The following is a 13,460-nucleotide window of genomic DNA, read 5'->3' as shown; positions in this document are numbered from 1 at the left end:
CTGCAAGAATCGAGTTGGCCTCCAGCCCAGATGACGTCCCATGGATGCGACAGAGGAGGATTCCGCCGACCCGAGGAAAAGACACAGACCGGTATGATTCAACGGGACAACCGATCTGCCGCCACTGCAGCCAGGCGGGCCATATTGCAAGACACTGTCCTTTAAATGGGCCGAGCCTGGGGCCAGGAGCCGACCCCCAGGTGTAAGGAAGCCTGGCTCAACCCCCAGCCGCAGCAAGTATGTGGGAGGACGACCGGTCCTTCCTATTGTGCTGGATGGGATCCCTTTGAATGCCCTCCTGGATACGGGGTCCCAGGTAACAACCATCCCTTATAAACTGTACAAAAGATATTGGGCTGATTCAGACATTGACCATGGCCCAGATGATGATTTAACAATTGTGGCCAGTAATGGTCAGCCCTTACCTCAAATTGGGTATAAAGAAGTAACCATTAAAGTGGGGCGGGTAGAATTGCCATGTCAGGGGATGATAATTGTAGATATTGATCGCAAAGAATCTGACCCACTGCTAACCATTGGTACAAATGTGATAGAAAATTGTATTGCCGAAGTGATAATTTTGTTGCAACAGGCGTCTGAAACTGCCAGCTCCGGGCAGCAGCGTGCCCTACAGAGGGAGATCAGAGCCCTGATGAGGAGGCAGCAGGTAGAGCTGGCCGGAGGAGAAATTGGCAGTGTGAGGGTAAGTGACCCCCTCCCCATTGCAATACCCCCAAGAAGTGAAATCTTGATATGCTGTCGGGCAGCAATAGGCCTCAAGGGTCAGGATTACCAGGCCTTGGCAGAACCGGTGTATTCAGACAGTAGGCCTGGAGTCCTGATAGCCAGAGGGGTAGCAGACGTCCGCAAGGGGAGAGTGCCCGTCCGTGTCCTGAGTTGTGGGGAGGAGGAAACCAAATTGCCCCGGTACGCCACTGTAGCAAAACTGTACACTGTCAGTAACAATACCATCAAAGCAGTGGAACCCTTGATCCCGTCCGACCAGGCGGAAGACAATGGCTCCAAGGGGCAGCTGGAAGACTGGTGCCAAAAATTACATGTGGGCACCGACTCCACCCCCTCACACCAAAAGCATGGGGTTTACCGGGTGGTACAGGAGTACGAGCGAGTCTTCAGCAAACACCCCCTAGATTTTGGGCAGGTAAAAGGGGTTAAACATCAAATCCCCACGGGTGATCATCATCCCATTAAAGAGAGATACCGCCCTGTACCCCCAGCACAGTATCAGCGTGCCAAAGAAATGTTACGGGAGATGAAGGAGGCTGGGGTTATCAGAGATAGTTGTAGCCCCTGGGCAGCTCCACTAGTGCTCGTAAAGAAAAAAGATGGTACAATGAGAATGTGTGTAGATTACAGACAAATTAACCGCATTACACATAAAGATGCTTATCCACTACCCAGAATAGAGGAGTCACTAACAGCCTTAAAGTCAGCTAACTATTTCTCCACCTTGGATCTCACCAGTGGGTATTGGCAGGTTCCCGTGGCAGAGGCGGACAAAGAGAAGACTGCATTCACGACACCAATGGGTCTCTGTGAGTTCAATTGTATGCCGTTCGGGCTCTGCAATGCCCCAGGGACATTCCAAAGGTTGATGGAGTGCTGCTTGGGCCACCACAACTTTGAAACCGTGCTGTTGTACCTGGATGACGTCATAGTCTACTCCAAGACTTATGAAGACCACCTGAGGCACTTAGCAGAAGTGTTTGAGTCCATCGGAGTATGGCCTGAAGATAAAGCCGTCCAAATGTCACCTCTTGAAGCCAAAGGTACAGTACCTGGGTCATGTGGTCAGCGCAGAAGGTGTGGCACCTGATCTGGAGAAAGTCACCGTAATCAAGGACTGGCCAAGACCCACCACGGTAAAGGAGGTGCGGCAGTTCCTTGGGCTGGTGGGCTACTACCGAAGGTTCATTGATGGTTTCACAAAGATAGCAGCGCCTCTTCAAAATCTCCTGGGGGGCCAGCCAAAGCAGGCTAAGAAGCAGAGCCCTCCATTTGAATGGAACAGCCAAATAGAAACATCTTTTGTCCGGCTGAAAGGGGCTCTCACGGGAGAAGAAATTCTGGCCTACCCTGACTACAGCCAGCCGTTTGTACTGTATACAGACGCCGGCAACGTGGGACTGGGAGCAGTTCTGTCCCAGGTGCAGGGAGGCAGAGAGAAGGTGATAGCTTACGCCAGTAGGAAGCTTTGGCCCACAGAAAGGAATCCAGAAAACTACAGTTCCTTCAAGCTAGAGTTCCTCGCTATTGTTTGGGCAGTGACTGAACGCTTCAAGCACTATCTGGCATCGGCCAAGTTCACCATCTTCACGGACAACAATCCGTTGACACATCTGGCAACAGCCAAGTTAGGTGCGTTGGAACAGCGATGGATGGCCCGGCTGTCTAACTTTGACTTTACCATCAAGTACCGGGCTGGCAAGAAGAATAACAATGCTGATGCGCTGTCCAGAATGCCTCACTTACCCGAGTCTGGAGAAGACCTGGATGAACTCGAAGAGATAGAGTTACCGACTTTCCATCACCAAGGTGTTTCCCAGTGTGAGCATGCTGTAGGAGTGAAGCGCTCGAGCCAGCACGAGGTCTCGGTCAACCCATTACTCCACCATAATTGGGAAGAGACACAGAACGGTGACCCGGCCGTGCGACTGGTCAAAGAAAAGCTAGCACAAGCTGAGACCCATCTCGGTCCAGACGCTCCACAAGAAGCCCAGCAGTTGTGGAAGAAGAGGGTGTAGTGGGTGGGCCTACCCCCTACTAGTTCAGCACAGGTTACCCGGCACTGTTATTATTAAAAGTGTTGAATTTTATTATTGTATGTGATTTTGTGTATTAGGGCACCCCCTAGTGGCCGGGTGGGACGGCTGTTGCCACCGGGGAGGAGGAGTCGGCCGGATATCTAGGGAAGGGCAGTGTGTGTGCGAGGAGTAGGATCCGGGACAGCAGGCAGTGAACATCTGGAGCGGCAAGTGTGAGTGTGTGAGCGGAACATCAAGGGACACCGGAGTAAAGGAGGTGGACGCAACCTCAGGGTCTATTCCGCTGGTGTGGGTCCAGTGTGTGCTTGACCGGAGAGTGGGAGCCCAGAGAAGAGGAGTATCTAGGGCATATCCCCACCAGAGGGCGCGTTTGGGCAGGTTGTCCCCAGCTCCACCAATATTGCCGGAATCTGCTGACCGGAGTATTATTTTGTACTTGAATAAATGTCAGTTTTTATGCATTTCAACTTTTGCCTGAAGACTCTTTGTGCATCGGCCGGTGAAAGAGACGTCCCATACTGCACATTCAAGTCAGTCTCCGAAGTTAAAGAAGTGGTGGAACCAGGGGTCTGCCTCAGCACCAGTGCCACGACTACACAGCCAGAGGTGCCCCTGGCCCATCACTTCAGGTGGCGTAGTCGGCAGGATCCGAGTCCCTTGCCGGAGAACCAGTAGACTGAAGACCAAGTAGTGCCTGAGGCACAGAATTCTGACTATGGGAGAAGATTTCCAGTTCCCTGGTGGGGGGAGAACACAGTACCCGCAGCGTTGGACCGGGTACAGGATGATGACCAGAAGGCCGTTATCTATGTTGAGGAAGAAAAGGCGCGAAAAGTTGGCGCCGAAAGAAGAGCCTGGGGCTGGCCGGTGCCGAAGAAGAGGTACGGAGTACTCCGCCCAAAGAGGGGAGGCGCCAGCTCCAGGGCATTGAGGAAAACATACAAAGTGGGCGGTGTTCGGAAAAGAAAGAAGTACCGCCGCGGAGGAGTCAAGAGAAAGCGTGAGGCTGGGGGAGGATTCTGTTTAAGAGCGGGAAACAGAGGCCCGCCTCCTTTTTCCTCAGTCTGCGTTATGACTCTGCCGCTTGCTACAACACAGCGATTAGAGATGGCAGCACTTGGACAACCAGAGGAATTGGCTACTACCATGGCTTTGATCAGCCTAGGCCGGGGCCGACCCAGGTTCGCTCCTGCCAGTGAGGCGGCCTTGGTGGATCTTCCAATCGGACCGGGAGGTTCTACACGCCCGGATAAGGTGTCTTGGAAGACCACCTGGGACGCACAGACCGGAAGCACTATCACTGAAGTGAGGGCGACTTATGCTACTCCATCAGGAAGCCGTCCGGGAGTTACAGCCTTCCCGTGGGAGACCTCACAGCTTGACGCCGCCGCTCCACCATATGCTCCCTTGTCGGAGTCGGCTGAAGACTTTGCCGAGCGTCTGGAGAAGGATCACCGTGGCTTCGTCTGGGACCCGGTAGTCGTCCCGCCCGCTGAGCCGCACCCCAGAGCTCCGTCCCCGAAGCCCGACCCTGTTCAGGAACGTCTTCTGGCCGAAAACCTTGTCCGGAAGATGCTGTCCGGTCCGGGCGGAGAGGAGCTGGCCCTGCACTTTACCACCGGCGTGGTTGTAAAATTCAACCAGAAAGAGGGGTACGGCTTCATCCGCGAGATCAGCACCGGGGACGACTATTTTTATAATAGAGTCCACCTGGACGTGGAGGGGTTGCCCAGGCGTCTCCACACCCTTTGGCCGGGCGAGAAGGTCCAGTTCTTGCCGGACGCGGGAAGTCGCGGCCTGTTTGCCGTGGCCGTTAACCGCATGCCAACCGCCCGGGAAGCGGAACAGTGGCAAGAGGAGCTGGAGTGGGAGGAGCAACAAGAGCGGCGCCGGAGCCATGCCAGACCGGTCCCGTCCGAGTCCTCTCACCCCCGGCGCATCATGGCTGCTGCCCCGGAAACAGCGTCTGAACCGACCATTGACCCGGAGAAGATTCCATCAGTGGTAGCGGTAACACAAAATGTTACCAACAAGCCGGTCATCATGCTAGACGCGTCGCCACCCGCGCCACCACCATCCCGGGCAGAGACGCCATCACCCCCGCGAGGAGCTGCAGCAGCTGCGCCCGTGGAGCCGCCTTTCGCCCCTGTGTCCTTCAGAAGAATCCGCCGCCAGCCGGGACAATCTCTGGGGGCCTACATCCAGGCTCAAGCGGAGGAATGGAAGCGGGCCTGGCCCCCAGAGTAAGTTCCTACTGCCCATATGTTGTTTAAGTCCGGTGCTGTTTAACCGGCAGAAGTTCTTTTAAAAGTTTTACGGGTCCGTTGCCCGCCAACTAAGACCGGGAGCGCTGTTGAGCCTCCGGGCGCCCATCCAAGACCGGGAGCGCTGTTGAGCCTCCGGGCGCCATCGTAAGACCGGGAGCGCTGTTGAGCCTCCGGGCGCTACCTAAGAGACCGGGAGCGCTGCGGCGTCACTAAGCGCCCCTAAAGACCGGGAGCGCCGCTGAACTGGTGCCGCTGTTGGTGTGGACTGACCTAAAAGGTTTTTATGTTTTAATGTGTTTATAGTTAAGAGCCTTGCCGGGAGGCTCGGATTTTAAGAGGGGAGGCATGTAGTGGGTGGGCCTACCCCCTACTAGTTCAGCACAGGTTACCCGGCACTGTTATTATTAAAAGTGTTGAATTTTATTATTGTATGTGATTTTTGTGTATTAGGGCACCCCCTAGTGGCCGGGTGGGACGGCTGTTGCCACCGGGGAGGAGGAGTCGGCCGGATATCTAGGGAAGGGCAGTGTGTGTGCGAGGAGTAGGATCCGGGACAGCAGGCAGTGAACATCTGGAGCGGCAAGTGTGAGTGTGTGAGCGGAACATCAAGGGACACCGGAGTAAAGGAGGTGGACGCAACCTCAGGGTCTATTCCGCTGGTGTGGGTCCAGTGTGTGCTTGACCGGAGAGTGGGAGCCCAGAGAAGAGGAGTATCTAGGGCATATCCCCACCAGAGGGCGCGTTTGGGCAGGTTGTCCCCAGCTCCACCAATATTGCCGGAATCTGCTGACCGGAGTGTTATTTTGTACTTGAATAAATGTCAGTTTTTATGCATTTCAACTTTTGCCTGAAGACTCTTTGTGCATCGGCCGGTGAAAGAGACGTCCCATACTGCACATTCAAGTCAGTCTCCGAAGTTAAAGAAGTGGTGGAACCAGGGGTCTGCCTCAGCACCAGTGCCACGACTACACAGCCAGAGGTGCCCCTGGCCCATCACTTCAAGGGGACGACTGTTCACCTACCAAGGCAAGCTCTGCAAGAGATATGTCAACTGGCAAACGAATTAACTCGTCTGGCAGATAGTGGTCCCACAGAGGGATGCTCCAATGGTCCTAGCAGCTTACCATGATAAAGCAGGACACTTCGGGTGGAAGAAGTTGGAGACCCTACTCCGCGATCGGTTATACTGGGTGCACATGAGAAAGATGATCGAGAAGTGGTGCCAAGACTGTGGTCCGTGTAACCTGAGGCGGAAGGATGATGCCAGCCAGAGGTCTCCCCTACAGCCAATTGTCACGAAGCAGCCCCTGGAGTTGGTGGCCCTGGACCATGTGAAGTTAACACCAAGCCGGTCAGGCTATGTGTACGCCCTCACCATTGTGGACCATTACTCTCTTTTCCTGGTAGTAGTGCCTGTGAAGGACCAGACAGCCAGAACAGCAGCTAGAGCATTCCAGGCATACTTTTGTCGGCCTCACGGTTATCCGGAAAGGGTACTGACTGATCAAGGTCCTGCATTCGAGGCCGAAGTGTTCCAAGAGTTCTGTAACATGTACGGCTGTAAGAAAATCCGAACAACACCGTACCTCCCCCAAACCAATGGATTGTGCGAGAAGATGAACCATGTGGTTATTGATATGCTGAAGACTCTACCTCTGGAAGAAAGAAACCAATGGCCAGAGAAGTTGCCAGATCTGGTAGACCTGTACAATCATATCCCAGTAAATTCGACCAACTGCAGCCCTGCTTACCTGATGCGAGCAAGACCTGGCAAGTTACCTGTAGACTTTGAGATGGGGACTGTGTCACCTGAAGCGGTTCAGGAGATAGAAGATTGGGATACAGAGCGACAACAGCAGTACCGCAAAGTCCAGGAATGCGTAGAAAGGAGCCTGTCCCAAGCAAGAACGAGACAAGAGCAGAACTACAATCAAACAGCCCCAGCAACTCCCTTAGCACCTGGAGAACAGGTCCTCAAGAAAAAGCGGAGGGCGCATAAATTAGATGATCAGTGGGAGAATGAACCCTACACCATCATTCCCTCAAACTTTGACAATAGTAAGGTATGCCTCATAAGCAAAGATGAAGGCAAGACCTATCAATCAGTTTCTCGAGACCGCCTGAAAGCGTGCCCTGAATGGTGCAGAATCCAAAAAGAAGTAGAAGAAGTACAAGAAAGTCCCCAAAGTCAAGAAAAAGAGGAAGAGATGATCCAAACAATCCTTGGAAAATTCCCCAAAACTTGGACCCGAATAAACAATGCCATAGTGGTACCAGTCTTGACGTTTCCGCAGTTGGTCGAGCCAGAAACAGAAGAGGTTCCAGATCCACCTAAAGAACCGTCCGCTCCAACACAAGATGACACGCCAGTAGTAGAACAGGAGGCTCAACCCCCTGCCAGTGGTGAACCTGCCGTACCCTTGGCGAATCTGAGACCCCGTAGGCAACCAACATGCATCCCTGTCAGGGTTAGGCCTACCAATAACACGGGGGGGGCAGACACTCCAAGTAGTCAGGGACAAACCCCAGAGCTACGCCGGTCCCAACGTAGCACTCGGGGACAGCCCCCTCCAAGGTATAGAACATAGAAAGTAAAAAACCTAACAGAGTGTAAATAGTTATGTGAAAATGTCTGGTATGTAATGTTTTGCTTTAGGTGATTAAGTAAATGGACAATTGGGCCACTGGACTATGGGTGGCCAACACTCTAATTGTACATAGTTAGCACCAGTGTGCTCCACACCCCTGAAGAAAAACCCGTCCGGCGTGCATAGAGTGGGGTCATTAATGCTCTGACGCACGCCCAGAGCCTACGTTGGGGGTTTGATCGCGGCGGGTCCCCCATGGAGCAGTGTAATGGACACCTGGCAGGGAGCCACACTGGACTCTTATAATAGTGTTTAAGTTTGTAACGTTTAAGTAATGCGCCTCCCATAATGGGATGAAATGTTCTAACATGTTATGTTTTGTTTCTACAGTCCGGGAGTACTGAATTTAACTAAGGGGCAGTGTGGCGCCCCAGGACCTGTTCGCCACAACAGCATTGCCCTCCCAAAGGGTTAATGCTGAGCCTGGAGGTAATTGGGAGGTCCATTGGCCAGTAAGTTTAACATCCAACGCAGTTCTCCCTCCGGCCAGCAGGGGGAGCTCTGAACCTGGAATTCCAGGGAGCATTCCTTAAGTCTGACCTGAGGGAGGAAGTAGTAGTCAGTCTGTAGAGAGAAGTGATAGCAAGCAGACGCAGAGTGTGCTGTCCTGTGGATCTGGGGCCTAGAGCTGGAGCAGCTTGGCCCAGGGAAGCAGGAGGAGCAGAGGGGCAGAGAAGAGACTCGGACATCGGAGTCTGTGGCCACCAGGGCTTAAAATACTCCTTGGTAGCCGAATCCGAAGGGCAGGAGAGCTGCAAGCACCTGGCCCATAAACAGCCCGAAGGTACAGCTGCATCATCAGGGCCCGGTGTGGACTCCAGCAGAGAAGCACCAGAGAGGGCCTGCGCAGCCTACCACAGAGGTAAAGGGACGTACCACCGGTCCCAGCAGCAAGAGGGCCATTGCTAGATTCAGAGAGCAGGATCCTATAATAGTAAAGAAAAGAACAGGAGTTGGCCTCATACTCATCTTGCCAAAAAGATCACCCCAAGTACTTCCAGGCCGACCGGATCTCCTTCACCACCTGTGACGGTCTCCCAGGACTGGACTGTTCTTAAAGTAAAAGAGGAAAAGGTAAAGAGACTGTTGTTTGTGCCTAGTTCTTTCATTGCCTGTCGGCCCTGCACCGTGTTATCCACACAACACCATAGACTTTCACGAGCACCAACAGTGTCCCCGGGGCACCGCTCCACCTGTGGGGAGCAGTACCACCATTGCTGCCGTATCATCACCCCGGAGGCCTCACACAGCAGCGGCGGCTTAATAACCGCAAACCACAGGTGGCGTCACGAAACAAATACTTTAATTGCTCCCAAGTCACCAGCCATATTTAAACTGACACCCACCAGGGCAACGGAGTCGGGCCCCGCCACCACTGACTACCCCCAGACTAGTCCGGCCCGGCACCGGGTGTCCCATAGCCCTGGGGTGGGCAAGTCAGTCATACATCAGAGAATCATTGGAGAAGGGGCACATTCGGCCCTCATCTTCTCCTTTGGGTGCTGGCTTTTTCCTTGTTGCTAAGAAAGATGCTTCGTTGAGGCCTTGTATTGATTACCGTCTTCTTAATAAAATTACAGTCAAATATCAGTACCCTTTGCCTCTGATGTCTGATCTGTTCTCTAGAGTGCAGAGAGCCAAATGGTTTACGAAACTGGATCTCAAGGGTGCGTATAATCTCATCCGTATTAAGGAGGGTGATGAATGGAAGACGGCTTTTAATACTCCTGAGGGGCATTTTGAGTACCTAGTGATGCCTTTTGGGCTCACTAATGCACCCTCCGTCTTCCAGGCCTTCATGAATGATATTTTTCGGGACCTTATTGGTAAATTTTTGATTGTGTATTTGGATGACATCTTGATTTTTTCTGATGATTGGGACTCTCATGTGGGGCAAGTACGGGAGGTTTTTCAGATACTTAAGGATAATGCACTGTACGTTAAGGGGTCAAAGTGCCTCTTTGGGGTGCAAAGGATTTCCTTTTTGGGCTTCATCCTGTCTCCCTCCGCTATTAAAATGGACCCGGTTAAGGTTCAGGCTATTTACGACTGGGTGCAACCGACTTCTCTAAAATCCCTGCAGCGGTTTTTGGGGTTTGCTAATTTTTACCGTAAATTTATAGCCAATTTTTCTGCCATTGTCAAACCTCTGACAGATTTGACAAAGAAGGGAGCTGATGCTGAGCATTGGACCCCTGAGGCTATTGTGGCCTTCCAGGAGCTTAAAAGGCGATTCACTTCTGCCCCAGTTCTGCAGCAACCTGACGTGTCTCGCCCATTTCAAGTTGAGATCGATGCCTCAGAGATCGGAGCAGGTGCTGTTCTGTCTCAACGAGACGCTACTTCGGGTAAACTTAAGCCCTGTGCCTTTTTCTCTCGGAAGTTTGCTCCTTCTGAACGGAATTATGATGTGGGGAACCGGGAATTATTGGCTATGAAGTGGGCATTTGAAGAGTGGAGGCATTGGTTGGAGGGGGCTAGGCATCAAGTTGTGGTGCTTACGAACCACAAGAATCTCATCTATCTGGAATCGGCCAAGAGGTTGAATCCTCGGCAGGCCAGGTGGGCTTTGTTTTTTACCCGGTTTAATTTTGTGGTCTCTTTTTTGCCGGGCACCAAGAATGTTAAGGCCGATGCCCTTTCCAGGAGTTTCTGCGCTGACTCTTTGGAGGTTGTCGAACCGTCTACTATCCTGAATGATGGTGTAGTTTTCTCGGCTATTTCGCCTGATCTGCGGTTGGCACTGGCGGAATTTCAGGGGGATAAACCTGAGAGATGTCCTACAGGGAAACTGTTTGTCCCAGACCAATGGAGAGACCGAGTTGTCTCTGAGGTTCATTGCTCTGTTTTGGCGGGTCATCCTGGCATTTTTGGTACTCGGGATCTTGTGAGACGCTCTTTTTGGTGGCCTTCCCTGTCCCGAGATGTCCGTCGTTTTGTGCAGTCGTGTGGAGTTTGTTCTAGGTCCAAGCCCTGTTGTTCACGTTCTAGTGGGCTATTATTGCCTTTGCCTGTACCTAAGAAACCTTGGACGCACATCTCTATGGATTTTATTTCTGAGCTTCCCGTCTCTCAGAAAATGACTGTGATTTGGGTGATCTGTGACAGATTCTCCAAGATGGTCCACTTGGTTCCCCTATCTAAGTTGCCGTCTTCATCAGAGTTGGTGCCTTTGTTTTTGGAACATGTTGTCCGTTTGCATGGTATTCCCGAAAACATTGTTTCTGACAGAGGGGTGCAGTTTGTATCCAGGTTTTGGAGGAATTTTTGCTCCAAATTGGATGTTCAGCTGTCTTTCTCCTCTGCATTTCATCCTCAGACCAACGGTCAGACTGAAAGGGCTAACCAGACCCTGGAGACCTATTTACGGTGTTTTGTTTCTGCGGATCAGGATGACTGGGGTTCGTTTTTGCCTTTGGCTGAATTTGCCCTTAACAATAGAGCTAGCTCTACCACGTTGGTGTCCCCCTTTTTCTGCAATTTTGGGTATCACCCTAGGTTCCTCTCAGGGCAGCTTGAGGCGTCTGACTGTCCGGGGGTGGATTCCGTGGTCGACAGAATGCAGCAGATTTGGGGGCAGGTAGTGGATAAATTGTTTCAGTCCCAAGAAACTGCCCAAAAGTTTGCCAACCGGCGTCGGACTGTTGGTCCCCGGTTTAAAGTGGGGGACATGGTGTGGTTGTCCTCTAAAAATATTCCTATGAGAGTTCCGTCTCCTAAATTTAAGCCCAGATTTATTGGACCTTATAAGATTTCGGAGATTATTAATCCTGTATCTTTCCGTTTGACTCTGCCTGCGTCATTTAAGATTCACAATGTCTTCCATAAGTCCTTGTTGAAGAAACATGTGGAGCCGGCAGTTCCTGCAGCAGCGCCTCCTGACCTTGTTTTGGTACAAAGGGATCTGGAGTATGAGGTTGAAAAAATTCTGGATTCCCGTCGCAGTAGGCGTCAGCTTCAGTACCTTGTGAAATGGAAGGGTTATGGGCAGGAGGATAACTCTTGGGTTGTGGCTTCTGACATTCATGCGGACAGGTTGGTTCGCGCCTTCCATCATGCTCATCCCGAGCGACCCGGTGGCGTGGGTGAGGGTTCGGTGACCCCTCCTCAAGGGGGGGTACTGTTGTGAATGTTAGTTATGTCTTGGCTGCTGAGAGGCTCCCTCTGGTGGCCAGGAAGGGTTTGGACAGATACCAGGTGGGTTGTGCAGTGGGTGTTTCCTTTCCTAACTCTCTGCTTATTTAAGTCCTGGTCTGATTGCAGGCTGTTGCCGGATGTCAGTTGTTCTTTGTATCTCCAGCCTGCTTAATCCTGGTCTACATCACATCCACTCCAGATAAGTTCTTGCTCTTTATTTATTGCCTGGTTCTTTAGCTTATCTGGGTTTGTCATTTGTTGTGGTTGGTTTCAGTTTATTTCCTTCCAGGGATTTTTCCCCTCAGTGGATTGTTGAGGAACTCCCTGCAGTTCTGTTTGGAGTATAGCTCCTTTGGGTCCATGTGTTTATGGCTTGTTGAATTTGTTATAATTCTTGTTTTCTGTTCATTGGTATGACAAGGGCACCTGGTATAGGACGGAGTTCAGATCGAGCGATCTGAGGGCCTTTTTGTACTATCAGGAAGTTGGTATTTTGCAGGGTTTTTCTCTGGCTACCATCAATCCCTTTCCTGTCCTTTCCTATTTTAGTCAGCGGGGGCCTCACCTTTTGCTAATTCTGTCATCTACCTGTGTATTGTGTTTTTCCTATATCACCGCAGTCTTTGAATGTGGGGGGCTTGCTATTCTTGTCTATTTTCTGAGGCAGAGAGTAATTCATCTTTCCTACCTTTAGGATAGTTAGTTCTCCGGCTGGGTTCGTGGTGCACAGGATGTTAGTTCACCCCTCGGCTACTTCTAGTTGTGTTGGTTAGTAAGGGGATGGCGGCCAGATTAGTTGCCAAGGCTCTTGTCACCTTTTTGCCAATGATTTGTGGTGATCTTCCATGGTTCCGGATCATAACACTCAGCCCTCACCTCCTCAGCCTTCACCTCCTCAGCCCTCACCTCCTCAGCACTCACCTCCTCAGCCCTTACTTCCTCAGTCCTCAGCTCCTCAGTCTTCACCTCCTCAGCCCTCACCACCTCAGCCCTCATCTCCTCAGCCCTCACCTCCTCAGCCCTCACCTCTTCAGCCTTCACCTTCTCAGCCCTCACCTCCTCAGCCCTTACCTCCTCAGCCCTCACCTCCTCAGTCCTCATTTCAGCCCTCACCTCCTCAGCCCTCATCTCCTCAGCCCTCACCTCCTCAGCCCTCACCTCCTCAGTCCTCACCTCCTCAGTCCTCACCTCCTCAGCCCTCACCTCCTCAGTCCTCACCTCAGCCCTCACCTCCTCAGTCCTCACCTCTTCAGTCCTCATCTCCTGAGTCTTCAGCCACAGACATCTTTCTATTTTTCCTGTCAGAAAGGATTCTGAAATGTCCTCACTGCTGCGTCACTTCTTCCTGTTACCATATAAGGCAAAGGTAGTTTTGAGAAAGGCCAGCAGAGGTCAGTGTAGATGCTACAACTCTCAGAGTAACGGCAGCTTTACACGCACATACCTGCCGTGCGACGTCCCTCTGGCCGGCGACCCGCCTCCTTCCTTAGGGGGCGGGTCGTGCGGCGTCACAGTGACGTCACACGGCAGGCGGCCAATTGAAGTGGAGGGGCGGAGATGAGCAGGATGTAAACATCCCGCCCACCTCCGTCCTTCTCATTGCAGCCGGGAGGCAGGTAAGG

The sequence above is a fragment of the Anomaloglossus baeobatrachus genome, chromosome 5 (genome assembly GCF_048569485.1).
Source record: "Anomaloglossus baeobatrachus isolate aAnoBae1 chromosome 5, aAnoBae1.hap1, whole genome shotgun sequence".
NCBI classification, from domain to species: domain Eukaryota; kingdom Metazoa; phylum Chordata; class Amphibia; order Anura; family Aromobatidae; genus Anomaloglossus; species Anomaloglossus baeobatrachus.
Note: the sequence above shows the minus strand (reverse complement) of the source record.